Raw genomic sequence first — 9740 nt, forward strand, 5'->3', positions numbered from 1 at the left:
ACTAAAAGAATAGTGAAAACCAGAGCTCGCTATCTCTTCTCTATCCAAAATGGTAGCCAATATTAGCAATTTTACCATTGATTTTCCACAACATTTGACGGGCTACCATTTTGGATAGAGAAGACATAGCGACCTCTATTTTTCACCATTCTCTAGGTTTTTGTAAACTCTTCAAAATGAGGTGTCACTTGAAGGGGGTTTACATTTAAAATATTTGAGTTGAACCCCAAATCCCCCCCTTTTGGGGGGACACTCAAAAATTTCAAAATGATAAAATGAAACTTCCTGCTAAGATTGCTCGACCACCAAAAGGATATCTCTGTATATTTACTTGGAAAAATATTAGAGGGGGGGGTCTTGACTTTTTATTCACCCTGTATAAGTTTGTTGTATTCTTAAAATCTGCCCCACAGTATTTAACATTTTTTTGCGTTTAAAAAATACCTCGTATATTTCGCTTTATTTAAAATTAGAAAAGAAATTGAATATCGCCACAGACTCTTTAGTAGCCTTAACCAAAATGATTTTCAATAAATTGCTGTAGGTAATAAGCATTAAGCAAAGATTTTTTCTGAATGTAACATATTTTAAGAACATCAACTGTAATCATCTATAAAGAGCACATTACGCTCTACAAGGTAAGTACTCTAGGCAAGCTATTATCAAGAAGCTATTAAGAGCCGTTAGTTAGTAGGAGAGGATATAATGCTGTTGGTCGCTTAAATATCAATTATTACCGAAAATAACAGCGTCAGTTTTATTGACTTAAACATTATTTGATGTACTTTTATTAGCTTAAAGTAATAGTTTTGAAGACTGTGTGATATATTTCTTAATCAATAAACTCGATCGATGCATATTGATAAATATTGTGGTTTTAGATTTTTTTTATTGGCTATATTGCGAAGGATTTTTTCTCTCTCAAGTCTCAATATAATGTCAAAATGACTGTCAAAAATGACCCAACATGGCGAAAGGGTGTTGTTATTTTGTTCTATTGAAAGAAGTCCCTTTTATTGTAAATGAGCCTAGTTGTAATTGTATTTTTTGTGACCAGCACTCCTGTATTTTACCGCAATAACGATTTTCTTCTTCTTTTTCGATTAGATATGACCGTCATCTTGAGAGATATTAGTATTGGCTTCCCGTTCCTCAACATGACTTACGCCATACCAATACGAAATACATAGACGGGCATAATTTTACTGCATAATACAGTTTATTGTGGAAATGAAATATACAGTACCTTGACGTAAAAGTAACAACATTTTAGCTTTACAGAACTACTGTACAAAGGTTTTATGAAAGTATTAAGTTAACCTTAAATTTATGTAACTTAATATATGTTTTAATGGTTAGGTTTTATACATATTAAAAGACAATTATTTTAATGTTGAAGATACAACGCAATAAATGATAGCTTAAAAAATTTTATAGATACGTCTTATAGGCATAGGCCTACATGAAAAGTTCTTTAAATGATTTTAATGTTAAAAAGCGTAAAAACCTTTTGGATAACACGAGAACAAAAAATACCCAAAGGCCAAAATAACGGTTAAGCTATGGGAGTTGTTAGGGATGAAAACCCCGCTTTATTGTAAAAACAATAATTTGCGTAATGAACTTTATAAAAACAATAATTAGTAATTGGTCTTTAGACTTAAAACTATGGAAGAATCTAACAACAGTTTATTGTAGGGGAAACTAAGGTATTAAATTGTGTGAAAACTTGTAAAACAATATTTTAAGTTAAAAGTTAATATATTTACCCCTCCCTTTTTCTTAGAAGGATAGTAACCAAATACATTCAAAACTAACTTTGTATTGGACAAGCAAGTGAGAATACGATACTAATTTAGATTATTATGTCCTCAAATTTGGATCTCTTTGCAGCAACAAGTTCTAAATACCAAAAGAATTGACAGCTTGGATGAACACAAAATCAAATCCTCAATGTTTTGATGAATCTTGAGTTATAAAGCTTCTATGTAAATGTGATGAAAAATTGGAAGTCTGTTTAGGCTATACACCACCTTCAACCAAAATTAGTTTTGTAAATAAGAAAACAACATAATAATGTTTAGCAAATGTTGTTCAAAAATTTATATATTTATAATGGTTGTATTATATGTATAATATGTTTGGTGTAGACATTACAAGCCAACGTCTATTACAAGCAGTAAAAAAAACTTAGAATTGGAGCTTTGACTATATTAGGGATGAGATATATTTATGGTCTGGAAGTTTTATTAGCCATGCGACTACTATCAGTCCGATGATAAAATTACTTTGCCACCATTTATAGGGCATAGGTGAATTTGTATTAGGTTACTAGCTTCTGCACCCGTGCTTCGCAACAGGAAGGAAAATCAGTTTGGAAGAATGGGTGTCCCCTTAATATCGTAATATATCTTGATAGTTAAAACTATAAAATAAATATTAGTTTGTTATTAATTAAAATTTATTTAATCATAGAGTATGTTATAAAAAAAGTAAACATTAAACAACAGGATTATTTTTATTTCACAAAATCTTCAGTCAATAAATAGTTTTGGAGAACATTTTTAGCCAAACAGACAAACCGACAAGACAGACACCACTTCAATTTTATAATAGGCTTACTATTATATATTGACCTATATAATAGACCTACTATACTGAGCACGCTCTCTTTCAGGCGGTCTATATTCTCACGAAAGTCACGGATGGCCCCGTTGGGAGTGAGGTAGACACTAAAGTAAGTGATATCCCGGCACCGAACCCAAGCGAAACCTCGGCCCTTCGCATGACCCCGCACTTGTACTTAAGCTGCATTACGCGCCCAGAATGCAGCAGTACCAAGACTATAGGGAACCAAAAAGATGGGTCCCTATCTCGGTACTGGTACTATTCACTGACTAAGAGCGCGTCGACATTGTGTTCGAGTGCAAGCTGACATAGAAGTGCGTCAGCCGTCCTGGATCGCTCAAGATTACACTGAAGGATTCTTATTTTCGTAGAAGTTCTTTCGCTTGCTGTAGTGCAGATTTAAATACACTACACTGCCCGGACCCAGGTATATGCTTTAAGTGTTTGTCAGCGAGCCCATTTTCTTTGCAAAGGAAACAGGACTCGACTTGGCAGTCCTTATGGATTTGACCTACCTCCACGTATCGAAGGCAGTTCTTGCTTCGGTCGGGCCCCTTGCAATTTAGGGAGGAATAACCGAAAAAGAGGCAAAAACACATTATAAACTATATTCATATAACAGAATTTACGATCGTATAAAGGCGGGCTTTAACGTTCTAAACCTATGTATAGGTCTAGTATTGTTTTGGACATTACAAATTTGGTTACCATATACCATACAAAGCGAAGGAATATTATTGAGTCGAATTATATAATATCCAATATGTATAAATGTTATCATGCGAGTGCTGTTGTGATACAAAAAAACACATTTTCACATCTTAATCTTTATGGATTTCTCGTAAGAAATAAAGTAACACTAGACTAATGCACCAGCTTATGATGCTAATTTGATATGGAAAACAAATTTTTAGAACGGGAAAATAAAATAAATTTAATTTCAAATGTCGGAGAGATTACAAATACTGTTTTATCAAGTTTAATAAAACCGAAATTTAATAACTTTGTTCATAAAATACTCAAACAATATCCCTAACTCTTGAAAAAGTTATTTTTGCATGAAAAACACCGCGTGACCTTATGATTCAACCTGAATATACAAAAGAATGGTTACATCAATTAAATTATTAATATTACTATTTTTACAGTTTTATAAATTTATAATCATACAATTTGATGTATTTGGGATAACTTGACTGTCGCTATTAGTAATAATAAATTATATATTATCAATTCAAACCACATTTTTACTGTGTTAAATTAAGTGAAAATCGTTAATCAATAATGGTGTTAGTCCACTACCTCTGTATCTGTGTTCGCACGGTTTCGTTGGTGTATGCCTATATAAATGAACTTTAAGTATTCATAAATAAATCAGAACCTCTTAGAGCTTTTGTTCGCTAAAAGGTTTTGTTCCGGAACAATGGAGCAAAATAACATAAGGAGCAGGTGGCAGACGGGGAATTCTACTTGACTTGAAGCTACGATCAGTTTTGGTTTGATAATTAACCCAGAGGAAACATTTAATAATATAGACAAAGAGTAACGAAATATTAATTTAACATTTCCGGTTTATGATGGGATACAATTTTATATTATTATTGGTATACACCACTTATATTTAAAACAACTGTTAAAGCTTTTTTAGTTGATGGGGATGATCAAATTCCTATAATTTTAGTTCACAAGGGTATACAGTGTATTTAATTACAAGTTAAGTGATTAATAAACAGTGTGAAGAGGATTCATACTACTCAAAACAATGTAAGTCTCTATCCATATATACGAGCGGGGTTTTTTTTATTTTAATATTCCGAATCAGTTACATAACAGATTTGCATGATTCTCCTGTTGAAAGAAAGATTATGTCAGGAGACAGGTAAAGTTGAAGCCATGTCTTCATTTTATGTTTCAGTTTTTAGCGAATTTCCCTATAGGGAAGTAGCTATTACCGTAGGTCTCATGGTAAGACTTAGGCCCGGGACCGATTTACTTTTTCATTTTGATGTCCCCAGAGGCCAAAAACACCACTCGTTCAAATTTTTATATATGTATATATATATATATATATATATATATATATATATATATATATATATATATATATATATATGTGTGTCCGTGAACACGATAACTTGAGTAATTTTTATCCAATTTTGATGAAATTTGGTTTGAAGGTGTAAGGCGGGATAAACTTGAATGAGTTCGCGATCCAGCATGATCGGACCATGGGAACAGGGTTTTATGGGGGGTTTTATGGGGTAAAAATTGGTTTTTCTCACTTTTGACCCTCAAAACACAAAATTTCCCAATTTTTCTCTAAACCTTCTTAAAGAGCTTAAAAAAACAAACAATTCAGTATATCAAAGTGTTTTTGTACGGTTATTGGTTACGGAGAAAACTAAAAAAATGGTAAATTTAAATTCCCATGTTATTCTTATAGAGAATATTGTAAAATGTTGTAGTTTGCTTGTTTATGGATATCTTTTGATCAAACTTGGCAAATATATTCATTTTATACTAAGCAATAATTATTTTACTTAAAACACACACTTTATTAGTTTCCTTGTAGCAGCAAACCTAGGTACTCGTTAAACCTAATGTTATTTAAATAGATCAATTGAAAATCAATTCAGCCAAATGGAAATTCGCTTAGGCGTCAGGTTTGCTGCGGCGGGGGTATTTTATGTTTATTTTACCTAAATTTTGAAAAAGTCCATCGGCCGATGCTAACATTTTAGATTGGATTTACTACTATCAGCTGCGAACATTCGTAAATTTAACACAAATTCAGCATTTGGATATGATGACATGTATAATCAATTGAGTTATACTATAAGTATTTTCATAATTGATGGTAGATCTATTCGTCAGGACAAATGTATATTCCAAAAACCAATCAAAACTACGATACCATGATATGTGTAGACTTATTTTCTAAGCCACTGAGAATAATGTATTGTAAAACTAGGTTACACGTAATTAAGTTATGATTCTTAAATAAAGAGTGAATTAGCGTTTTGTTTATTATAGAAATCGGGTTCTTTTGTCATTAGTAAATGAAAAACCGTTTTATTTGATTGTGTAATCAATAAGCAGTATAATATAAATACTCGTATAAAGGCCATAAACTACTATGGAACGTGTACAGTGGCACATAATATTTAATATTTTACTAACGATCTGCTCATATACACTAAACAGGGTGGTGAAAAAGTCCCAGAATGGTTTAATATAGACTAGACTTCGTCCAGTGGTCGAAAACTCGAAAAAACATGTAATGCACAGACTTCTATATTTTCACTCAACGCTGTAAATAAAACATATGATCGAACTTCTTCCACTTTTTTGTTTATATATCGTTGTTATTTTGGCAAAAGCATTGAAACTCTTAAGGTTTATGTTAATATTTATTAAAATTTAAAATTAATTTGCCTTCTTATTTTGTAGCCTATTTTGGTATAGACAGGGATTTTGCACATCTACAGGAAAATAAATTGTTTACAGTATGCATAGATTTTCCTTGTGATGCACACGAGCTGAGAAAAAAGGTCTTTAAGAAACATACTTGCCTATATAGGGGTTTTTTTTTAATTTTGTATAGATAGGTATAAATTGGTATGCTATGCCTTTTAAAAATTCACTTTTAAAGGAACTGAGATTTTTTATCAAATAAAGGGAACGCCCAAGAGGTAAGTGGAAATACTTGCATGAAGTATAAGTTGAAATGCTCATCAATTTTGAAGGTCTTTGTCAGTAAAATCCATTGCCCCAATTTTTTATTTTAACAGAGCGTTTGAGTAGAAAATGGTAGCCGCTCAAAGATTTCTTGAATTTGAATTTGGAATCTTTGAGCGGCAGCTATTTTTAAAGTGTAATACGTATAACCGTTAAGTTACAGGTGTAATAATCGACATTACGAATAAGGGTATTGTAGTGTTATCGCAAGTTAAATTAAAATATAGTTTTAATAAGACAAATACTTTATTAGGTAGCTTTTTACAATAAACCCGATTCAGAATGTTTACCAACAAAAACTAAACAAATAATATTCTAACACCATATGTTTTCAAACACATATGAATAACAACACATCTCCCCATTAAAGATCGAACCTCCGGGTAGGTTTGAATTGTCTTGTTGATCTTCTTAGATTCGCTAAAGGATTTTGTTCTACATTTTGTTATGCCTTGATGTCCTTCATGAATACTTCTTAGTACATTAGCTCTTAGATAATTTGGTATTATAATACGACTTCCAAAGAGAAGTATACCATTTTGCTCACTTATATCTTCTCTATGATACCAGTAGGGCAATACATCCTCTGGAATCTTAGATTTTTCTGGCCAACCTTTCACACAATACTGTGACACATGTTTTAGAGTTTCATCTTTCATAGTTTCTTGATTTATTTCTCGCAACCTTTCATCCGAAACTGATGGTAGAGTAGTGTCAATGTTTTGTATATAAGCAAGGATTTCCTCTGTAAGTTCCCATTCCTCTTCAGAGTTCTCTGTGTCTCGAGACAGTGCATCAGCCAAAATCAACTGTTTACCGGTCGTGTAGGTATGTCATACGTATATCTCATCAGTCGGAGTCGTATTCTCTGAAGCCTGGGAGTAATATTGTCCAAGTCTTTTATCTTGAATATGGAGAGCAAGGGCTTATGGTCTGTCTCAATATGCAAATGCAACCCTAAAATGAGGTGTTCAAACCGTTCACAACCCCAAGCAATCGCTAGAGCTTCTTTTTCTATTTGAGCCCAATTACGTTCGGCTGATGACAAACTTCTCGAAGCATAGGCCACCGGACGTTTAGTTCCATCTTCTTGAAGCTGAAGTAGTGCAACTCCAATACCGTATGACGAGGAATCCGCTGAGAGGAAGGTTTCTTTAGAAATGCTGTACAAAGCGAGACACGGTTCGGACATTAATGACAGTTTAATCTTTTCCAAAGCTTGGTCTTGATCAGGCCCCCAAACAAATTCTGTATTTCTTTGCAGTAAAGCATGTAGTGGATGAACTATGGTCGACAAATTACGAATAAACTTGGCTACGTAATTGACAACACCTAGCATCCTCCTTAGTTCTTTAACATTAGTTGGCGTCTTGAGTTTTTGGATAGCCTCAACACGAGAGGGATCTGGCTTAATACCATTTTTAGTTACAAGGTGGCCTAGTAAACTGATACTGTCATGCCGGAACACACATTTTGATCTATTAAGTGTCCAGCCCTTTTCCTGGAGCCTACACAAAACACGATGTAAATTTTTGTCATGTTCTTCCATATCTTTCCCATATATAGTTATGTCATCGAAATGGCAAACAACACCTTGAAGGCCTTCAAGTGATTCAGACATTTGACGCTGGAATACTTCTGAACCAGTGGAAATCCCGAAAGGAAGTCGTAAAAATCTGAACCTTCCAAAAGGTGTGATGAAAGTAGTCAAATATGAAGCTTCTTCTGTTATGGGTATTTGCCAATAACCCGAGTTAGCATCTAGTTTCGAGAACACCTTAGCACCATCTAATTGTCCCAGAGTGTAGTCTACAGAGGGCACAGGATATAGTTCTCGTTTAACACTCTCATTAAGTTTAGTAAAATCTACGCAAAGTCTTATTGAATTGCCCTTTTTAGGGACAATGACAAGAGGTGAACACCAGTCAGTCGGAGTGTCTACTCTCACGATAACACCTTTATCCAACATTTCATCTAGTTCTTTTTTTACAGCATCTTTATAGGGTAGGGGAACACGCCTTGGAACTTTGAGAGAGTACGGTTCAGCGTTTGGCTTTAATTTTATATTATAATGAGCTTGTGTATCACCAAGACCGCTGAAAAGTTTAGGGTATGATGTAAAAGGATCAAATGAGCCAGTTGAGTTGACTCGAAACATCCTTTTAACTAGACCCAATTTTTCACTAACTTCATTGCTCAAAAGGGTTCTATCAGCACCAGATATTACATAAAACTGAGACTTACAATATTGATTCTTGTACTGGATTGTACCCTCGAATACGCCTAAGATATTAAGGACAGATCCGTCAGGCCCAATTAAAGCTTTGTTACTTGAATTTAGTGGGTACATAAATAATTTCAACTTATAAAGTGATTGGGGCAAGACACAAACGTCAGCTCCAGTGTCTATCTTAGCTTGAATACATACTCCATTTAGTTTAACTTCAGCAGACTATTTTGCTTTAGGATTCTTTTGAGGATTAACAGACCCCACAAATTTTTCACTCTTAATAACTTGATCTTGAAGAGGGTTTGAATTTATTTCCTTGACATTTTTGAACTGGCAACATTTAGCAAAATGGCCCTTCCTGTTACAGTTTCGACAGAAAATATTCCGGGCAGGACATTTTGGTCGTTCATGTTGAGCGTTACCACACCACTGGCATTGATTATAGTAATTGTTACTGGACGCTTTGGAATCAACTGGAGGTTTCTGAGCAAATTTAGTGCCCCAAGTCCTTGAAGTGACTTTATCTGCAGTTAGTGCATGTTCAGAAGACCCGGACCTCATCAATGATTGTTGCATTTTAACCGATTCGGCTTGCTTAACATTTGAGACGGCAGAATTAAGTGTTAGATCTGCATTCATTTGTAGTTTTTCAGATAAACTTTTGTCTCTAATCGCTCAACAAGTTGATCTCGTATAGCCTCATCTTTATAAGAAGCAGGAAAATCGCATCTAGAAGCCATCTCATGAAGATCGTGAATCAAACTCTCAACACGCTCTTCCTCATGTTGAACCCTAGTATGAAACATGTACCTCTCAAAGATTACATTTTTAGAAGGAGCGAAATATGTATCAAATCTTTTTATAACAGTTTTGAAACTTTTACATTCCTCAGATGTCAAATTAAATGATTCAAATATGCTTTCGGCCTTTTCGCCCATCATATATAGTAAGGTGTTTACCTGATATGGTTCGTCTTCATTGGTGAGCCCAGATACCGCATGAAAGCGCAAGAAACGGGTTTTCCATTTAGACCAGTTTTCTCCTTTAAAATCAAAATGTTCTGGGGTAGGAACACTAAAACTTTTCATCTTCATGTACTGTATATTGCTAAAACAATAAAAAGCCCGCTGCCACCATGTAGTGT

Source organism: Macrosteles quadrilineatus, unplaced genomic scaffold (assembly GCF_028750875.1).
Source record: "Macrosteles quadrilineatus isolate MER2022 unplaced genomic scaffold, UCM_ALF_1.0 Scaffold_2__2_contigs__length_208266976, whole genome shotgun sequence".
Taxonomy (NCBI): Eukaryota; Metazoa; Arthropoda; class Insecta; order Hemiptera; family Cicadellidae; genus Macrosteles; species Macrosteles quadrilineatus.